Source organism: Schistocerca serialis, chromosome 7 (genome assembly GCF_023864345.2).
Source record: "Schistocerca serialis cubense isolate TAMUIC-IGC-003099 chromosome 7, iqSchSeri2.2, whole genome shotgun sequence".
Lineage (NCBI taxonomy): Eukaryota > Metazoa > Arthropoda > Insecta > Orthoptera > Acrididae > Schistocerca > Schistocerca serialis.
The window spans coordinates 211,807,901-211,830,978 of NC_064644.1; the positions used below are offsets into that span (position 1 = coordinate 211,807,901).

Genomic DNA, 23,078 nt, shown 5'->3' on the forward strand with positions numbered 1-23,078 from the left:
TACAAACCCCTATATATAGTTCGCATAGGGATTGTGAATATAAGAGTAGAATAATTAGTGCACACACAGAGGCATTCAAACAACCATTCTGCCTGCACTCCGTACATGAATGGAATAATTGGTACAATGGGATTTACCCTCTGCCATGCACCTCATGGTGGTTTGGAGAGTATAGACGTGGATCTAGAGTGTAACCTACAGATGCATTAGTAACTTCAGTTGTGCTGTTGAGAAGTGTGTAAGGATTCTTCCTGTTCATATTATATATTTATGACTTTGCAGAAAATACTAACAGTAACATTAGAGTTTTTTCAATGGCTGTAGTTCATAATAAATTATTGTCTGAAAAAAGTTGCACAAATATTCTGTCACATTAATGATAACATTGCAAAGTGGTACAAATATTGGAAACTTGCTTTATATGTACAGTACATGTATGTAAAATTCTACATCTAAAAAAAAGAAAAAAACATAGGATACTATGACTATAATATCCATGTCACAGTTGGTATCAGTGAATGCATACAATCATCTGGGTGTAACAAACTATATATTTATGAACTGGAACTATCATATAGGTTCAGTAGTATGTAAAGTAAGGGGCAAACCAGTTCATTGGGGAATACAATGGAAATGCAATCAGTCTACAAAGAAGATTGCTTATAAAATTCTCGTGCAACTCACCATACGGTATTGCTCAAGTGTGAGTAACCCAGATCAAATAGGACTAAATGTGGATACTGGACCCATGCAAAGAAGGGAAGCACAAATGATCACAGGTTTCTTTGACCCACAGGAGAGTGTTACAGAGATGCTGAGAAAACTAACTAGGAAGTGCTTGAAGACATATGCACACTATCCCATAAAAGGCTTCTCAGAAAATTTCAAAAAGCAACTTTGATGAATCTAGAAATAATTTATAAGACCCAAAATATTGCTTCCACTGAGACCACAAAGACAGGATTACAGTGTGCACCAAGATGTTCAAGCGATGATTCTTCCACACTCCAAATGTGACTGTAACAGCAAGAGGCCTTAATAATTGATGCAATGCACAGTACCATCCGCTATGCTCTTCACTGTGGTTCGCTGAGCACAGATGTAGAAGCATGGAAACTTCAAGAAATGAAAATAATATAAATATGTATAAAACTAAAAGGAAGATTTTAATGATGAGAAGCTATACTTCTTGTATAAATATGGTACAAATAAAGTGGACTGTGATGAGTGCTGCAACATGTAACAAATCAATATGATAGATATACTACTTAGCAGCCAACTGAAACACCAGGATGGATGAAGAGTGCTACAAGCTGAAGAATTTTGAACGTGTAAAATTGATGTGTGGCTGTTCAGCAAACAGAAATGAACAGAATGATTTCTGATATTATGTTCTGCCTAAAATAAGCATGGAAAGATAAAATCAGCTATCAAAGCCAAAGTTATGTGCAGCAGTTTTTGACATTCACAATATAGAAACATCAACTGATAGCAGATTCTGCCAACGGTATGACTACGAAAAACATCATCATAGGTTGGTATTTAGTGATACAGTAGAAATCCACAAAAACCAGAAATTTAGTTTACACGGATATTTGTGGACTGATGGAGGAAAGGTGATTTTTCCAGTTTCACTGCCTCATACTTTTTCCCACACATAGATGAAATTAAAGAAAAATTACCACTGTTTTAAAGAATATAAAGATATAATCTGATTTTACAGTAGGAGAATTACATATAAATTGTGGTAAGGAGTTTAGTAACAACGATATGAGTCATTTTGCTGGCTCAATTACACAAAAACTTTCAATTACTGCCAAACATACTTCCCAGTAAAATGGAGTTGCCGAGTTTGAACACTGAACCCTCTGTGAAATCGCACATTCTTGGCTCTGCCCTGCTGAACATCTACTGAAAGCATTGCAGGATGAAGCAATTTTGGCTGCAGCCTGGACCTTGAATCAAATTGGCCCCATGAAAATTAAGGCAAGTCTCCAATTCAAATGCTTTTCAAGAATGAAGGCCAATTCAACAATTTTGTAATATTTGGAACAAAGCATTAGACTTGGATGCCAAAATGAAAACAAGAAATTTGATGATTAATCTACTACAAAATATGTGGTTGGTTAATTAGATTGTGGGTACCATGTTTACTTCCTGAAAAATGGTGTGTCTACATATGCAGAGATTTGTAGCTTCAAACAAGTATTAAAGCCACTGAATCATGTTAAAAGGGCTGTTTGTACATTAGATATTGAGAAAGATTATGTGGTTTCAGGAATCTGACATGAACCAGTTAAAGTTAAAGAGATTGGTCAATAAGACTGTTTCAACAGAGATGTATGTAATGACAACGTTAGCAATCACTTGCATGTCAGTGAAGAACAGTTTGGTAGCAACTTAGAAGTATGTTAGAGTAAAGATTCAGACAATCAGCCAAGGACGATGTTCCTTCATGAAGCAGCAAGCAATACACTCAGAAGACTCTGAAAACTGGAAGGAAGCAAATGAAAATCACTCAATTATCATGAGAAGAAGTACAGTAATTATCTTAAACAAGTAAGTTGAGTGCAAACTGGCTTTTCAATATAAAATTAAATGCAAATGATAAATGGTTTGGTAAAGTCAAAACGGTATGTATTGTGATATTCAATAGGTTATACTGACATATGTACTCCTGCAGCAAGATCCGAGACATGAATGGGATATAAAAATTTCATGTAAGGACTGCATTTCTAACTGGTATTTTTTAAGAAGGAATTTTAATGCATCAGCCAGAATTCCATAACAGTAAAAAGGGACCTGTAAGAAAATTGTTGAAAACTATGGTTCGAAGCAAGCATCAAAATGCTGGGAGATCTGTATCGATCTTTATATGTCTCACAATGAAAATATAATACCATTACTGCTTTTTCCTACTGATGATAGACTTATTAATGAGCAAAGCCGCAAGTGAAGTCAAATGGGCTCAACACCACAAAGCAGGTCAGTATGCAATGTACATGACTTTAGCAGGTACAGCACCACAACAGGTGCACTTTGGCATGTATAAATACTGGCTGTCCAACCAATCACATCACCACAGCATTATTCAAATCTGCAGGTCATTGAATAGTCAACAATCATTTTGTCAACCCCAGCTGACATCCAGGCACTGCCTGATGAGCTGGGAGCCAAATTGAAGCCCCCCCCCCAGCCTCTAGGCCACTGGGACCACATAGCCAGATGTCACTTGCCTCAGCTTGATAGCTACGGCTGCCTCACTAGCAGTGAAACAAAATAAGTCAGCCACATCAGCACATGACACAATGCTGCTGCAGAATGTCTACTATGCAAGGTTGCTATGCACTTGGGTCATGCCGAATGCCATCTCTACAACAATGCTTCTCCACTGTGAGATCAAAACCTGACCACATCATGGAACTTGGATGCTGTGGATCAACGTCACACATGAGAGTGCACAACTGCAGCTGCAATTAAATTGTTGAAATGATATAGAATTTCTATGCATGCCACCTGTGTTGCTATGGCCACTTTACACATCTGACAGACTCCATAGTGTTCATCTACCCATCGCTCCACCAATTCTCAGGTGGAGGGAGCTGGATGCCATCCTGACAACTTGCAGAATACCATTTCCACCCATTGGTAGTGAACATTTGATGCTAATCTGCTACAATGAGCTCTGCTGATTGAGAGAGTAAATTTACTGAACAGATGGCTAACTGCTTCCACATCACTATACATGATCTTGATTACTACCTAGGTTTATAAATCAAGAACTTAAACAATTGGATTCAAATAAATCAGTCTACATTTAAGATGAGAATTTTACAGAAATGTGGCATGATGAATCAAAATCATTATCTTTAGCAACAGAAACAAGATGGATACCAGGTGGGTCACCAGCTTTCAAGAATACTGAACTCTATTTCAGAATAGTTGCAAATCTGATGAACTTAATACAGCCCACATCACAAAATTTATTGTACGTAGTTAATCTACCTTTGACAGTTCAAGATGCAAAAACGCAGGTGCATCTTGCACTGCTGAAACTAATAGTTAGGTATACTAAAATGAAAATATTATGAAAAGGACAGATTGCTACTCACCATATAGAACAGTTGTTGAGTAGCAGATAAGCAGAACAAAAAGACTATCAAACAAAAAGGCCTTAATCGGAATTAGACAACACAACACGCAATCACAAATCACACACACATGATCACAGCCTCTGACTGTTCAGGCCAGACTGTGAGCAGCAGTGCATGATGGGAGAAGCAATCTGGGTGGTAGTGGTAAGGAGGGGGGTGGGTTGAAGAGGAGGAGGGGTAGTAGAGCAGGAGTGGGAGACGGTTAAGTGCTACTTACGGGAGCATACATGGACAAGGTAGAGAGAGGGTAGAGCAGCTAGGTGAAGTCAGGAGGTTAGTCAAAGAGTAGGGAAGGGGGAGGGAAGGCAGGGGGCAGTGGATAATGAGAGAAGTAAATAGATTGTGTGTGTGTTGGTGGGACCACATGGTATCCCGCTTGTCACTATTGATGCCACCTCCCTTTACACTAATATTCCTAATGTCCTTGGCCTTGCCACTATTGAACTCTATGTTTCCCAATGCCCAATGGATTTCACATCTACAACCTACTTCCTAGTCACAATGACCAACTATATCCTCACCCACAATTACTTCTCCTTTGAAGGCATCAACAGCAAACAAATACAAGGTATGGCAATTGGCACCCGCATGGCAGCATCCTATGCCAACATATTCACAGGCCATGTGGAGGAATCCTTTCTCCCACCTAGAATACCAAAAACCTTACCTGGTTTACATTCATTGATGACATCATTGTGATCTGCATCGAGTTGTGAGGACTCTGTGCCCTATCCACATTCATCCAGAACCTCAACACCTCCCACCACACTCTCTTCATTTGGTTCTCCTTAACCCAGAAGGCATCTTCCTTCATATTGACCTCCACTCAGAGATAGCTACGTCTGTACCTTCATCCAAATCCACAATATCATCATCCATCCACACACAACCGCAGCTCTCAACTTCTTGCCTCAGGGCTCATATCACTGTTATAGGCCTAGATGCAAGACCTGTCCCATACAGCCTCCCGCCACAACCTACTCCAGACCAGTCACAAGCCTCACCTATCCCATCACAGGTAGAGCAACCTGTGAAACAACTCATGTTATCTACAAGCTATGCTGAAATCACTGTGCTATGTTCTACGTGGGACTAGCATACAACAATCTGTCTGTCTGACTGTGAATGGTCACCAACAAATAGTGGCCAAGAGACAGCTGGGCCACCCAGTTGCAGAGCCACTGCCCAACACAACATTCTTCCTTTTAATGACTGCTTCACATCCTTCCTACCAACATCAGTTTTTCTGAACTGCGCAGATGAGAACTCTCTCTGCAGTATATCCTGTGTTCCTGTAACCCTCCTGACCTCAGCCTCCACCCTCCTACCCCCTTCCCTGCTCCCAATACAGCACATTGATGATGGCATTTTTGGCTCAAAGCTTAAATGTTTGGCAACCTTTTTGTTCTGCCTATCTGCAGCTCAACATCTCCACTGTATGGTGAACAGCAATCTGTATTTTTCATACTTCTGTCATTTTTCCATCCAAGATTTTCCACCTTTTGATATATTAAAATGACAATTACAGAAGGCATTAATGCTGAAGATACCAACGAACAAAGTATTGAAGCTTACAGTAATATCAATCAATATGGGGAACAGTTGCTGAGACTTTCAAAGGTAGCACAAGTACGCAAGGGTTGACTAAAACATGGGAAAGAAAGACAAGACAAATGGGTAGCTTTTAAAGATGAATTAGTGAGACTACCAGAGAATCAAATAAGCAAAAAGACTAAGTTCAATAGAAATCCTTGATAATGTATTAGTTACTGAAGATAATTAACACAAGGAGAAAATGCAGAAATGCAACAAATGAAGCAGGCAAAAGGAAATACAGATATCTAAAAATGAGATTGACAGGGAGTGCAAATTGCCATAACACCAATGGCCAGATGAGAAATGCAACATTTTAGAAGCATGCATGATTATGGGAAGCATAGATACTGCCTGTAGGAAAAGTAAGGAGATCTTCATAGAAAAGGGAAACACTGTTAACAAATTAAGAACTCAGGTGACAAGAACATACTAAACAAAGAATGGAATATCAAAAGGTGAAATGAATACGTACACCAAGGGAAAGAAACTTGAGAACAGAAGAACTTATAAAAAGAGAAGCTCAAATAGATTAAGATGAGGTGGGAGATACAGTACTGTGAGTGAATCTGACAAAACACTGAAATGTTAAGTTGAAACAAGGCCCCTCAGAATTATTGAGGTCCTTTGAGGGAACCAGTCATGACAAAACTATTCTACCTGGTATGCCAAGATATATGAGATAGACAAATTACTGCCGGACTTCAAGAAGAATGCAATTATTCAAATTCCAAAGTACATAAATTATTTACAGAATCATGGAAAACTGATGGAAATTATCCTCAGGCAACATCAGTTTGGGTTCCAGGGAAATGCAGGAACATACGAGGTAGTAAAGACCTGTCACTTATCTTAGGTTAATACATTTGTATATTTAGAGAAAGCTTTTGACTGGAAAACAAATACAGGAATCATACTGTGTTATAAGGCAGCAGAGATAAACTACAGGGAGCATTTGGTTATCTACAACTAATATTGACATCGGACTGTAGTTATGAAAGGTGAAGGGCATGAAGGGAAAGTAGTAGCTGAAATGGTAGTGAGAAAGTGTTAGCCCCTCCCCAATGTTTTTCAATATGTACATCAAGCAAGTTGTACAGGAAACAAAGGAACTTCAAAGAGAAGAAATAAAAACTTTTTTAGGCCTGCTAACAACACTGTAATTCTGAAAGACAGCAAAGGAATTAGAAGATCAGTTGAATGGAATAGACAGTGATATCAATATGGGGAACAGTTGCTGAGACTTTCAAAGGTAGCACAAGTACGCAAGGGTTGACTAAAACATGGGAAAGAAAGACAAGACAAATGGGTAGCTTTTAAAGATGAATTAGTGAGACTACCAGAGAATCAAATAAGCAAAAAGACTAAGTTCAATAGAAATCCTTGATAATGTATTAGTTACTGAAGATAATTAACACAAGGAGAAAATGCAGAAATGCAACAAATGAAGCAGGCAAAAGGAAATACAGATATCTAAAAATGAGATTGACAGGGAGTGCAAATTGCCATAACACCAATGGCCAGATGAGAAATGCAACATTTTAGAAGCATGCATGATTATGGGAAGCATAGATACTGCCTGTAGGAAAAGTAAGGAGATCTTCATAGAAAAGGGAAACACTGTTAACAAATTAAGAACTCAGGTGACAAGAACATACTAAACAAAGAATGGAATATCAAAAGGTGAAATGAATATGTACACCAAGGGAAAGAAACTTGAGAACAGAAGAACTTATAAAAAGAGAAGCTCAAATAGATTAAGATGAGGTGGGAGATACAGTACTGTGAGTGAATCTGACAAAACACTGAAATGTTAAGTTGAAACAAGGCCCCTCAGAATTATTGAGGTCCTTTGAGGGAACCAGTCATGACAAAACTATTCTACCTGGTATGCCAAGATATATGAGATAGACAAATTACTGCCGGACTTCAAGAAGAATGCAATTATTCAAATTCCAAAGTACATAAATTATTTACAGAATCATGGAAAACTGATGGAAATTATCCTCAGGCAACATCAGTTTGGGTTCCAGGGAAATGCAGGAACATACGAGGTAGTAAAGACCTGTCACTTATCTTAGGTTAATACATTTGTATATTTAGAGAAAGCTTTTGACTGGAAAACAAATACAGGAATCATACTGTGTTATAAGGCAGCAGAGATAAACTACAGGGAGCATTTGGTTATCTACAACTAATATTGACATCGGACTGTAGTTATGAAAGGTGAAGGGCATGAAGGGAAAGTAGTAGCTGAAATGGTAGTGAGAAAGTGTTAGCCCCTCCCCAATGTTTTTCAATATGTACATCAAGCAAGTTGTACAGGAAACAAAGGAACTTCAAAGAGAAGAAATAAAAACTTTTTTAGGCCTGCTAACAACACTGTAATTCTGAAAGACAGCAAAGGAATTAGAAGATCAGTTGAATGGAATAGACAGTGATTTGGAAAGAGGTTATAACATTAGTATCAACAGAAGTAAAATAAGGGTAATGGCATGCAGTCTAATTAAATCAAGTAATACCGAAGAAATTAGATGAGGAAATAGGCATCAAAAGTAGTTGGTGTGTCTTGCTATTTGGGCAGCAAAATAATTCACGATTGCATAAGTACGGAAGAAGAAAAATGCAAATTGGCAATCTGAAGAAATGCATTTCTGAGAAAGAGAAATTTGTTAATATCTCAAATAAATTTAAGTGTCATGAAGCATATTCTGAAGATATTTCTCTGGAGTATAGCCTTGTGTGGAAGTAAAATATAAATGATAAACATTTCTGACAACAAAAGAGCAGAAGCTTTTGAAATGAGTTGTTACAGAAGAATGCTGGACACTAGGTGATCAAGTAACTAATGGGGAATTGAATCGATATGGAGGAAAAAGAAATTTGTGGCACAGTTTGACCAAAAGAAGGGATTGGTGTAGAATACATCTGAAGCACCAATGAATCTACAACTAACAGAGAAAATGACTCTACAAATTTTATACAACTGATCCTCGAATGTGGCTTCAAATTGCTGCTTTAAGGCATCTCATGTATCACTAGCTGTTTCCTTTTTCATTACCACTGACACACTACATAATTAACAGAACTTGTTGTCATACACACTGAATAAATGTTTGCCTTAGCAAACAAATCAAATGGTTCCTTGTGCTTTCTGGCTTGTATTTCTGCAGCACCTTCTTTGAGTGGCTGGAGCTTCAGTAATGTCTTGTAAATGACATTCAAAACACCTTCTTGGTAACTGAATATCTTCCTTTTCCAGCTTCACCAGTCAAATTTTTGGACTAATGATTTATGTACATTATAAACCAGCATACCCATTTCTGCAGACCTTGATCTAAGTGTACACTATATGATCACAAGTTACTTTCTGAATGCAAATCTTTTAACCAATCACTCAGCTGTTAGTGTTTCTAATCTCAGAATTCAACTGAAAGTGCTCTAAACTCATTTTACGGGACTTTAACCTCAACTTGCAACTGTATTTTCTAGCATGCTTAAAATTTTTCTTTTTAACACTTACAGTTTAGAAGATTTGCCAAGAACAGTTCACTGCAACTGGACCTGTAACCTGTTAAGCTGAACAGTTTCCATACTAACAGTAGTTTTCAGTCTGTAGTTTTACACTGAATATTTACTCCCAGTCATACATTGTACCAGGAAAAACTCAAAATTATACAGAAACATGCTTTTCTTATTAGAGACAAGGGTATTACCGGGAGTGCCACAGGAAAGTGTGATAGGACCACTGTTAGTCTATATTTACATAAATGATCTGACAGACAGGCTTCACAGCAATTTATTGCCATTAGCTGATGATGTTTTGGTCTCTGGGTAGGGTTGTCGTTGAGTGACTGTAGGAGGAGTCAATGTGACCTGTAAACAATTTCTAGCTGATGTGATGAATTCAGAAAAATATAGGGTAAGGTAACTAGGAAAAGCAATACTGTAACATTCAAATACAGCATTAGTAGTATGTTGCTTGATATAATCACATCAATAAAAAAATATCTAGGCATAATGTTGCAAAGTGATACGAAATGGAAAGAGCATACCAGGTTGATAGTAGTGAAGGCAAATGCTCAACTTTGTTTTATTGGAAAAATTTCGGGAAAGTGTAGCTCACCTATAAAGGAGACAGCATATAGGATGCTAGTGTCACCCATTCTTTTGTACTATTAAATTGTTTGGTATCCCCATCAGGTCAGAATAAAGGAAGACATTAAAGCAATTCTGAAGCATGCTGCTGGATTTGCTACCAGCAAGTTTGATCAGCACACAGAGATGCTTCTTAAACTAAAATGATAATCCCTGGCAGGAAGTTGATGCTCTTTTCACAAAGCAGTGTGTGGAAATTTAGAGACCCAGCATATAAGGTGACTCCAGATCAGTTCTACTGCCATAAATGTACATTTTGCATGAGGACCACAAAGATAAGATGCAAGAAAATGGGGGTTTTACAGAGGCTTATAGATAGCTGTTTTTCTGTCACTCTATTTGCAAGTGGAACAGGAAAGGAAATGACTTGTGGTAGAACATGGTACCTTCTGCTGTGCACTGTACAGGGACTTGCAGAGTGTGTGTGCAGTCGTAGACTCATCAGTTTTATAATGTAGGGAGGCCTTGTGGATAATAATTGTAGATGCACAGTAAGGCTGGACTACAGCAAGCAATTCAAATGCATGTAGGTTATAGTCATTAGTGAAGATCAAGAGGCTTCTGAAGGTTTCGCTAGAGTGGCAAGCTGCAACAAAGCCGTCATCAGACTGAAGACAGCAGCAAACAAAAAGTCAACGGCCATCAGATTTATAAAACGATTAGGTATGAATGGGCGAGGTAAAAACTGACAATCAGATAGCATTCTTACAAAATAGTTACTATATGCTAAGTTACAAGTGATGGAAAAAAATCATTGACATAATATAAAGCATGTGGAGGGAATATGAAAGTACTTGTGAGATCAATGGTATTATATCTTAACAATATTTCAACATGTAAACTGATTATGTACAATGTCTTTGGTGTTATTCTAGTTCTTCTGTTTCTGTTGAAAAAAATGGCTGTTGCATCAAAACTCTTGTGTGATTTACTTTGATGTTTGTAATGAATAAAATACCAATTTTACAGGGCTATTCAAAAAGAAGGAAGAGATTTCAAACATATATCACCTACAAATTACTAAAGATAGAAACATGAATCCAACGTTTGTGGAAAGAGATAATTTCAAATTTTTATGTATTCAATGTGAGCACCATGTGCTACTCGATGAATATCAAAACGGTGGCCCACTGCCTGCGACACACAAAGCAGCTGGTCTCTTGTTATCAAATTCACAGCTTCAACAATGCGCTGTTACAGACTTTCAACAGTGTCAGACGTAGGGGGGATAAAAATGTGGGTCTTTTACTTAACCTCAGGCATATAAGTCACAAGAAGTCAGATCTGGAGACCTGGGAGGTCACTGGTGATGAAGTTCATCTTCTGCTCCTCCTCTTCCAGTCCAATGCCTGGAATGGTGCCATTCAGGTAACATTGGACATATTTAGAGAAATGACCCAGGGGGCCATCTTGCACGAAGATTAAGTCATTTGGATCACCTTCATGTTGAGGAAATAAACAGTTTTGAAGCAATTCAAGTACTAGAATTCAAAATTTAAACTGTTGTATGTCCTGAAACATTGGAATTATAGTGCTACCATTTGTAATTTGGAAGATATAAATGTATCAAATCTGTTTCTTGATTTTGAATAGCCCCCTATTTTCATCAGAGGATGATGATTTGATACCCATGGTTGCTCCCACTGCCAATTAGCACTTCACATAGAAGTTACCTGGCAATACTGATGAATCGTATTCTTTATCCACTGTCACATGTAGCTGCTAATACGTATTCACATTTTAGGAGCTCTGTTTTATTCTTGACATTATTCCAAAAATGAAATAATGTCCCCAGTCTCTATAATAGTGGCCATGAAACATGACTTGGAACAGTACGTATTTTAAGATACATGTGTATTAAAGTGATAAAATTAACAACATACAAATACTTAATACTGCTATAGCTATGGGGCTTTCACCCCACAATACATATGCTTAGTACTGTACTGTACTGTACTTCACACCACTGTAACCGTGACGTTGCATATGCACATTGCCTAATGCAAGGGCAGTGAGATGATTTGTCAGGAAAAACCTCACACAGCTTCTCACCATCATTGTTTTTGTTGTGTTCTTCAGTCCTGAGACTGGTTTGATGCAGCTCTGCATGCTACTCTATTCTGTGCAAGCTTCTTCATCTCCCAGTGCCTACTGCAACCTACATCCTTCTGAATCTGCTTGGTGTATTCATCTCTTGGTCTCCCTCTATGATTTTTACCCTCCACGCTGCCCTCCAATGCTAAATTGGTGATCCCTTGATGCCTCAGAACATGTCCTACCAATCAATCCCTTCTTCTAGTCAAGTTGTGCCACAAACTCCTCTTCTCCCCAATCCTGTTCAATACCTCCTCATTAGTTATGTGTTCTACCCATCTAATCTTCAGCATTCTTCTGTAGCACCACATTTCAAAAGCTTCTATTCTCTTCTGTGTCTAAACTATTTATCGTCCATGTTTCACTTCCATACATGGCTACACTCCATACAAATACTTTCAGAAACGACTCCCTGACACTTAAATCTATACTCGATGTTAACAAATTTCTCTTCTTCAGAAACGCTTTCCTTGCCATTGCCAGTCTACATTTTATATCCTCTCTACTTCTACCATCATCAGTTATTTTGCTCCCCAAATAGCAAAACTCCTTTACTAGTTTAAGTGTCTCATTTCCTAATCTAATACCCTCAGCATCACCCAACTTAATTGGACTACATTCCATTATCCTCGTTTTGCTTTTGTTGATGTTCATCTTATATCCTCCTTTCAAGACACTGTCCATTCCATTCAACTGCTCTTCTAAGTCCTTTGCTGTCTCTGACAGAATTACAATGTCATTGGCGAATCTCAAAGTTTTTGTTTCCTCTCCATGGATCTTAATACCTACTCCGAATTTTTCTTTTGTTTCCTTCATTGCTTGCTCAATATACAGATTGAATAACATCGGGGATAGGCTACAACCCTGTCTCACTCCCTTCCCAACCACTGCTTCCCTTTCATGCCCCTCAACTCTTATAACTGCCATTTGGTTTCTATACAAATTGTAAATAGCCTTTCGCTCCCTGTATTTTACCCCTGCCACCTTCAGAATTTGAAAGAGAGCATTCCAGTCAACATTGTCAAAAACTTTCCCTAAGTCTACAAATGCTAGAAACGTAGGTTTGCCTTTCCTTAATCTAGGTTTTAAGATAAGTCGTAGGGTCAGTATTGCCTCATGTGTTTCAATATTTCTATGGAATCCAAACTGATCTTCCCCAAGGTCGGCTTCTACTAGTTTTTCCATTCGTCTGTACAAAGGAATTATTATATTCTTCTTGAAGTCTGAGGGTATTTCGCCTGTCTCATACATCTTGCTCACCAGATGGTAGAGTTTTGTCAGGACTGGCTCTCCCAAGGCCGTCAGTAGTTCTAATGGAATGTTATCTACTCCCGGGGCCTTGTTTTGACTCAGTTCTTTCAGTGCTCTGTCAAACTCTTCACGCAGTATCATTTCTCCTGTTTCATCTTCATCTACATCCTCTTCCATTTCCATAATATTGTCCTCAAGTACATCGCCCTTGTATAGACCCTCTATATACTCCTTCCACCTTTCTGCTTTCCCTTCTTTGCTTACAGCAGCAAAAAACACACACACACACACACACACACACACACACACACACACACACACACACACACACACACACACACGTTGATCAGAAAATTATTTATTACGTATTATCTTTAATGCTATACTCTTTTTTGTGCAAAACAATGCCATAAGATAGGATGGAGAGCCATAAAGAAATAATATTGTCTTGTCCTGAGAAGGAGTAAGAATCACATGTTTGACTGACAAGGGCTTACGTCAATCGATGGAACTGAAGAGCAACTTTCACGCGGGCAGTTGCGAGACTCAAACCTGTAAAGAACCTATAAGCTAAAAGGGTGCTCCAAGGCAGAACTCAGTGTAATTCTCAAGGAAACTCACAAAGCTATGGCTGGCCACTTTCTTCATTGTCAAGAGAATTATACAACGTAACACTCATTTTACATTTTTACCTCTGACCACATCTCACAAAATTAAGACTGCTATTGTTCTTTATTTTCAACAGAGTTATACATATTTTGACAAAATATGTCAATATTTACCACTTTATTGTATCACTTTGGGCATAATTGTGTGAAATCTGGTTTTGAAGAAAGTGATTCAGTGTCCTTAGTTCTTCTGTCCCAACAGCCTATACTTCCTATTCATTACATTTTCTTACCACTATTTCAACACCATATATAATAAATATATAGGGGCAATTCCATGTCAAATCAACAAGTGCTACAACCTGACTCTCCCAGATTTTTTTGAAATTAAGTATGCATATGTTACTCATAAATCATGACACAAATTAATTTTTTCACATTTTTCTGACGAAAAGTTACTGAGTAATGAACCTTCAAAAATTGAAAAGACAACAAATTTTTGACTCTCGGAACAATGTTGTTTTCTTTACAACTCGTGTTCTAATTAAGCTAGAACAATTAAATTTACTACATTGGAAAGCTCTTTTAAAGAGCTTTTATATGATACCAAACATCATTAGTTTAATATTTATACACAAATTGTTAAAAAAAACAACATTGTTGAATTTACCAAATTTTGAAAAACTGTATTTTTAAAATTCTCAAAGAAATATATGTGAAAGATACACTTTACATCTACATATTCTGAAAGTTTCAACTTGGGATGAGCATGCGATCACTATCAAAAGCAATTTTACGTTGAGGGTGGTGTTTTAAAAATTCGTAAAAACTAATTAATTTTAGATATTAGGTCTACTTCTCACCAGTTGTATGTTGTTGTAAAATGTGGAAATTGAAAATAACTTATAATTGACAAAAGAATATATGTTTTATGCTTCTGTAATTAATAAATATAAAATGAAAACTTAAAATAAATAAATAAACACAGAAAGATGTATACCTGAGATCAGACCTAAATTCAGTTAGTAATTACTATTATTTACAAATAGGCATCCTATTAGTGCACTTCTTCATACTTCGAACTAATCAGTCTGTTGCACATCAACGTTTGTGCACTGGATAACTTATATGTTGGCCTGTAGCAGTTTGAGGGTTCACGATTGCCACTACTTCCCTACTGCTTATGGAAAGAATGTCTGGATGACTCGGAAATGTAAAAGATGGTGACGGTCCATGTGCATGTAAGAAACTAACTGTGATTTCATCCTCCTCCTGATTTTTTTCAAGTACACAGGTTAACCACCACTGTCCATTATAATCACAAGCAACATATCTTTTTATGTCTTTGAACAGTATTGTATCACTGTCAGAAACTGTCACCAGTTCAATTATACCATCATCAGAGTTTTAATACATTTTTGTTATTATTTTGTCCTTGCTAAAAGGAATAAAAGTGTGAAGTTTTTGTATCCTTACAATTTTGCAGCATTTCTCAAATCTCTCCATAAGTTTCATTTCTTCATTTTTGTGATCTTCTTTAGTAGCATACTTGAAGTTCATTCCTTCTATGTAATCCTTGGCAAACATATAAAGTTGTTTTACTGTCATTTTGATCACTGTATGGCCATTGCAGACTTGCTCGAGCTGCAAGTCGTTGAACTGTTCCACCATCACTAGCTCCCTTCCCATGCAAGGTGGCTGAAAAATGCCATTCAGCTTCAGTTTGGAAATCTTCAACATGATGGCACAGGTTGATAAAGTTCTTCCTATTTTTATAATGAGCTGCTGCTCCACCAGAGAAATAATATATTTTTCTTGGTTTTCTACCAAATTTAACTGTCAGGAAGTCCATCAAGTACAATTGGAACAAATGCGCAGCAGAGGTGTCATGTGTTATGCATTCTGATATGATTACAAGACTTGTGTGCTCGAGTTTGTTCCCATCCTTGTAATTAGCAACAATGGGATGAATCGTCGTTTGCATGTTTGTCCAGTGATAGCCTTGAACTTTGTCCTGGATGACAAAGCAGTAATTCTCAGAAATTTCACAGATCGCTAAGACCTCACCTTCTTTAAGTTCATTTCTCAGTTTCTTTTGGAAGGTTGATTGTTGACTAGCAACAATTGAATGTCGTGTAAGTGATTTTAATTTATCAAAAAAAAAAAAAAATCAATAAAGTTGTCAGATGATTTTATGATAGTTTCTAGAGATGTGAGATTAACAGAAACCCATTGCTAATAAGTTACATTATCAATATCATTAGTATTCAACAAATCTTGTAAATATGTCTTAAATGTTTCTGGGCCAGTGCAGAATTTACATTCACCAAAATGACAAGCAGGTAAAGACGGATTACATACAACACTTGCAATGCAGTCTTTGTAAGTTTTTATTGGATTATCTTCATCCTTTGTCAGCTGAGGAATGTTACATCCAGTCAGAATGAGTTTGTAGTTTTGATGGGTAGTACACACACAGACACTATGTGTACCACTACTTCCAGCTAAAACACAATTTTTGGGATGTAGGTCTGCAAACTTCGAAAATCCAATGTGGAGCTCTGGATGGTTGTCTTTAAAGTTCGTGTAAATTTCTTTCAAATTACTTAAAACTAGCCGTTTTTGTACTTGCAGTTTTTCTCCGTTATCTCTCACAAGCACAAAATCTTTTTTCCCCAGGCATTGCCCTGCTTATCTCATCAGAACAATAAAAGTTTCTAACAAAATCAGCAGTTGTTTGATCAAGAGTCTTGCCAGGTTTTGGGTTTGGTGAAGACAAAATTCCCTTGGCCTTCACCAAATCTTTTACTCTTCAAGGCATGTTATTTGTTATGTTAAATTCATCTTGAAGCTTCTTAACTCTCCAGCTTTTAGGTAAAATTATAAGAATTTCCATTTGTTTACTTCGAAATGTACATGTACGAAATTTATCATATAGGTGACTGATCATCTCAGATTCTGCATGATCAAGTACCTCTTCTTCTATTTCAGAAGGAAGCAATAATACCTTTGTTTGAATTGTTGAAGTGAATTTAATTAGTTTATCCTTAGGATATTTTGCTTCACACAGTCGTTTCTTCTTAATTGGCGATTCACCAGCGGACTGCAAAGAAGCATTCAACCTTTCTAAGGCCTCACTTGCTGCAGTGTCTTGTACATCACTATCACATAAAACCTTTTCACTTTCTTGTTTCACCACAGAATACAGCAGATCATCATCATTTTCTGTGCTAGACATATCACAAATTTAAACTCATGCAATTTTTTTATGACAGTTGTCACACACTTTTTGATTTAAAGTTAAGAAAGGTTTTCTTGCTATCATCCACTGTGAAACAAGCCGTAAGTTTTTCTTGTGGTTATTGTGGCACTTTTCATTAAATGGATTACAGCACAAAGCTGAAATTTTAGGCATTTTATATTTCTCAAATGAACAAACTAATTTAAAAAAATGTTTTTGAAGTAGAATGCCCCAGCTTTCTATACTCAATACTACACAATATTACTTCTCTATTCTTTCACTTCCTCTAAAACAATATTTCATTATGTTAACTGGTTGTAGGCATACAAACTTACAGACTCTTTTGAGGTTTGTACAAAAGTACCTTTAAGCTAGATTCAAAACACTTTTCAGTGTTAATTACATAATTTCACTACAGCTGCCTCACAACAAAAGAATGTGTGGGTCACTTTCAACAATAGGTGAAAATTGTTGACAATATTAACCAGAGATAAAATATAGTAACACCAAAGAATCATTTTATATATAATCTTTAAAATGAGAGATAGCTTCCTTTTTTTTCTTTTTTTCCCGTGGTTTTACAGCTATTAATAAATAGTTAGCTCTAAAGTTTAATGAGCAGTTATTCATTTCAAAAGGATAATTTGTGGACCATGTAACAAAATCTAACACTGCAACATTTTCATGTGTAGCAAATGAATAGCAATTCACCTATCTGACTGTGATTTTGGAGATTAGTGGTAAACATCAAATTGCTTTTGATAGTGATCCCATGCTCATCCCAAGTTGAAACTTTCGGAATATGTAGATGTAAAGTGTAACTTTCACATATATTTTTTGAGGATTTTAAAAATACAGTTTTTCAAAATTCGATAAATTCAACAATGTTGTTTTAATAAACAACTTCATCATCATCATCACTACCATTTAAGACTGATTATGACTTTCATCATTCAGTCTGGAGCATAGTCCTCCTTATAAAATACATCCATGATCCCCTGTTCAGCGCTAACATTGGTGCCTCTTCTGATGTTAAGCCTATTACTTCAAAATCATTCTTAACCGAATCATGGTACCTTCTCCTTGGTCTACCTCAACTCCTCCTACCCTCCACTGCTGAACCCATGAGTCTCTTGGGTAACCTTGCTTCTCCCATGCGTGTAACATGACCCCACCATCTAAGCCTGTTCGCCCTGACTGCTACATCTATAGAGTTCATTCCCAGTTTTTCTTTGATTTTTTCATTGTGGACACCCTCCTACCATTGTTCCCATCTACTAGTACCTGTAAACAATATATAAAATAGAAAGAAACATTCCACATGGGAAAAATACACTCCTGGAAATTGAAATAAGAACACCGTGAATTCATTGTCCCAGGAAGGGGAAACTTTATTGACACATTCCTGGGGTCAGATACATCACATGATCACACTGACAGAACCACAGGCACATAGACACAGGCAACAGAGCATGCACAATGTCGGCACTAGTACAGTGTATATCCACCTTTCGCAGCAATGCAGGCTGCTATTCTCCCATGGAGACGATCGTAGAGATGCTGGATGTAGTCCTGTGGAACGGCTTGCCATGCCATTTCCACCTGGCGCCTCAGTTGGACCAGCGTTCGTGCTGGACGTGCAGACCGCGTGAGACGACGCTTCATCCAGTCCCAAACATGCTCAATGGGGGACAGATCCGGAGATCTTGCTGGCCAGGGTAGTTGACTTACACCTTCTAGAGCACGTTGGGTGGCACGGGATACATGCGAACGTGCGTTGTCCTGTTGGAACAGCAAGTTCCCTTGCCGGTCTAGGAATGGTAGAACGATGGGTTCGATGACGGTTTGGATGTACCGTGCACTACTCAGTGTCCCCTCGACGATCACCAGTGGTGTACGGCCAGTGTAGGAGATCGCTCCCCACACCATGATGCCGGGTGTTGGCCCTGTGTGCCTCGGTCGTATGCAGTCCTGATTGTGGCGCTCACCTGCACGGCGCCAAACACGCATACGACCATCATTGGCACCAAGGCAGAAGCGACTCTCATCGCTGAAGACGACACGTCTCCATTCGTCCCTCCATTCACGCCTGTCGCGACACCACTGGAGGCGGGCTGCACGATGTTGGGGCGTGAGCGGAAGACGGCCTAACGGTGTGCGGGACCATAGGCCAGCTTCATGGAGACGGTTGCGAATGGTCCTCGCCGATACCCCAGGAGCAACAGTGTCCCTAATTTGCTGGGAAGTGGCGGTGCGGTCCCCTACGGCACTGCGTAGGATCCTACGATCTTGGCGTGCATCCGTGCGTCGCTGCGGTCCGGTCCCAGGTCGACGGGCACGTGCACCTTCCGCCGACCACTGACGACAACATCGATGTACTGTGGAGACCTCACGCCCCACGTGTTGAGCAATTCGGCGGTACGTCCACCCGGCCTCCCGCATGCCCACTATACGCCCTCGCTCAAAGTCCGTCAACTGCACATACGGTTCACGTCCACGCTGTCGCGGCATGCTACCAGTGTTAAAGACTGCGATGGAGCTCCGTATGCCACGGCAAACTGGCCGACACTGACGGCGGCGGTGCACAAATGCTGCGCAGCTAGCGCCATTCGACGGCCAACACCACGGTTCCTGGTGTGTCCGCTGTGCCGTGCGTGTGATCATTGCTTGTACAGCCCTCTCGCAGTGTCCGGAGCAAGTATGGTGGGTCTGACACACCGGTGTCAATGTGTTCTTTTTTCCATTTCCAGGAGTGTATATTAAAAACAAAGATTCCATGACTTACCAAATGGGAATGCGCTGGTAGGTAGGCACAATAAAAAAACACACGAACACACACACAAAATTTCAAGCTTTCGCAACCAACGGTTGCTTCGTCAGGAAAGAGGGAAGGAGAGGTAAAGATGAAAGGATGTGGGTTTTAAGGGAGAGGATAAGGAGTCATTCCAATCCCGGAAGTGGAAAGACTTACATTAGGGGGAGAAAAGGACAGGTATACACTCGCACACACACACACACACACACACACACACACACACACACACACACACACACACACACACACATCCATCCACACATATACAGACGTCTGCTTGTGTGTGTGGTGTGTGTGTGTGTGTGTGTGTGTGTGTGTGTGTGTTTCACTAATGATGTTTGATATCATATAAAAGCTTTTTAAAAGAGCTTTCCAATGAAGTAAATTTTATTGTTCTGGCTTAATTAGAACACGAGTTATAAAGAAAACAACATTGTTCTGTGAGTCAAAAATTTGTAATTTTTTCAATTTTTGGAAGTCCATTACTCAGTAACATTTAATCAGAAAAATGTGAAAAAATTAATTTGTGGTACTATTTATGAGTACTATAGGCATACTTAATTTCATTTAAATCGAAGATGGTAAGGTTGAAAATGATGGTTTCATTTGTTGATTTGACATGGAATGACCCATAGGCAACACAAGATTATTAATACACAAAAAATAGTGGATCCTGAGTATCCCCTGTGGAATACTTGCCAGTACACCATCGTTTGAAGGATTCATTTGTTGATAATTTCCTCTTGTAGTTCATCAGTCTTAAGCCCAGCATCTTCAGAGTTGTCCAACTGGAGAACTACGTGCTCTAAAGGCAGCATTACAGGTATTCCTGAGAGTTTCTGCTTCTCATCTTCTATAATACAACTGTCTATTTACATCATATTTCAGTTTGGACTCAGTTCCAGTGCTTGAAGCAAAATGTTAATGAATTGAGGATGAGTCCACCTTTTCGTAAGTACACAAATTATTGTTTTACTTTATCACCCAAAAATGGGTCACAGCAGTTGTATCATCCTCAGTGGATTTCTTACTATTTTCCTGGCAATACATACATACAAGTTATTGTAAAGTTACGGAATATGATGCATCACATTATGTTGCCACTTAAATTATATGTGCATTTTAACTTCTATTTTACACCGAGTGTGTCCTGTGGCTGCACACCAAAATAAGCCACAGGTCAAAATCAGGACACCAGACATCTGCATACATTAGGGATATTAGAAAACCGTCTGCATTGATTTTATTATCCAATCTTTAATTTGTATATTTTGGTAAAATTCATTGAATATGTTCGTTTCTGTCCTTACCGTTGTAGTATTTTCCTAGTTCTTAGCTGTGACAAGTTTGTTTTATATATCAAATGTGATTTCATGTAATTGATCTGGACCTGTGGACATCGACAAAGATTTTGTGAAGCTTTGGTACGGTGAACTATTTCGTGTGGTTTGTATATTCATGGATAGTGTTTTGCATTTTGATAGTATTTACTCACATTTTCTCCTGTTCGTTTGCAAATACTACGTCCTAACAACTGATCGAAAGTAGCTGTGGTATGCAATTTTCCTTGTATTCATGTCTCTTGCACCAGCTAATATTTGCATAGCAAATGCAAAGCTACATAATTTTTTTGCAGATATTCAACATGTTTATTCCAATTTAAATTTTTGTCTAGGTTTAACCCTAAAAACTTCACAGAACCCACTTCTTCTATATCCTGATTTTTATGAGTTATTTTAATTTCTTGGGCCTTTGACTGTTTTTTTCTCAATTGGACCATGTGGGTTTTGGGGATGTTCAATCTTAATCCATTCAGTTGGAACCATGTTTCTAGTTTGTTCATTGTGTTTATTAAGTAGAGAAGGATGTTTTCTGGCTCCTGGTTTTCAATTAATACAGATCTGTTAAAATCGATAGACCATTTATATTGATCGGGAAATCATTAACATTGAACAAAAACAAAATAGGTACTAGAATTGAATCTTGAGGGACACCTTGGGCTACTGTTTTCCATTTTCAATAGTAATTTGCTGCATTTAATGAGACAATCACTCTTTGTTTCCTATTTGATAACTATGAAAGAAGCTAATTTAGAACATTACCCTTGATCCCATACTTGTCAAGCTTATAGATGAGCAGTGCATGATTTACAGAGTGTGAGATCACAAAAGATTCCTGCAACTTTATTATGGTTGTCTAATGATGTGCTGATCTTGTCAATAAACTTGTTAATTGCATCAATAGTACTTTTGCCATGCTGGAAACCAAATTGGTTTTCCATAATAATATCATATTTCTCCATAAAATTTCGAATCTGCATAGCAGCAGCATTTTCAAAGAATTTTGATAGGACTGAAGGAGGGAGATGGGATGATAATTCCCCATATCCTCTCTTGACCCTTTTTTAAGCAATGGTTTTACTTCTGCATACTTCAGCACCTCTGGGAAGCTTCCTTGTTCAAAGGATTGGTTTATTATTTTACACACAAATTTAAGGACTTTTGCTGGTATTCCATCCCAACCTGCAGAAATTTTGCTTTTTAGTTTTAACATAATTTTTTCTACATCTATTGTTGAAACTGATTTGAATTTTGTGAGGCATTCAGAATTATGATTTAGTCCAAAGGGACATACATTGTTCTCATAATCTGCAACATTAACCTCTGGTTTCACTACATTAATGAAGAACTCACTGAACCATTCTGAAATTTGAGCCGGATTTACAATGATCTCATCTTCAAGCTTAATAGTAATAATTCCATGTCTAGAGGCTTTGAAACCTAATTTGTGTTTTACAACTGACCACACTGCATTTGATTTATTCTCATGTTTTAAGATTAATTTATTATTTGTCATTTGCTTTGCTGCTTTGACAACTTTCTTAAATGTACTTTTGTATCGTTTAACATATTCAATAAAATCAATTGCTTTTATTATGTCTTAGTTCCTTATGTAACTGCCTTTTCTTAGCACTGGAGATTTTTATACCTTTAGTGATCCATTTTAATTCTGTCATTTTATTAAAATAAGTTTTTTGTGGAAACATTTCATTCAAAACACTTAGAAAATCCCTTAGAAATGCTTCAAAATTTGCTATGCATGAAATATTTTTATCAAAGTGCCATTCTGTCTCCTTCAGCTTATCATGGAATAGAGTCAAAGTT

At 37.9% G+C, this 23,078-nt stretch overlaps 1 long non-coding RNA gene across 2 annotated transcripts in view; it reads right to left on the minus strand.

Annotated features, from left to right (window-relative positions):
* Positions 1–23,078, minus strand: part of LOC126412561 (uncharacterized) — a 570,924-nt gene that overhangs the window by 32,874 nt on the left and 514,972 nt on the right. Inside the window, exon 3 of one of the 2 annotated variants that reach the window (XR_007575311.1) lies at positions 13,923–13,942. The exons of the other annotated variant lie outside the window; for it this stretch is intronic. This is a non-coding gene — a long non-coding RNA (uncharacterized LOC126412561). Of the gene's footprint in view, positions 1–13,922; positions 13,943–23,078 lie in introns of those variants that run through there. 2 annotated transcript variants of the gene reach the window in all.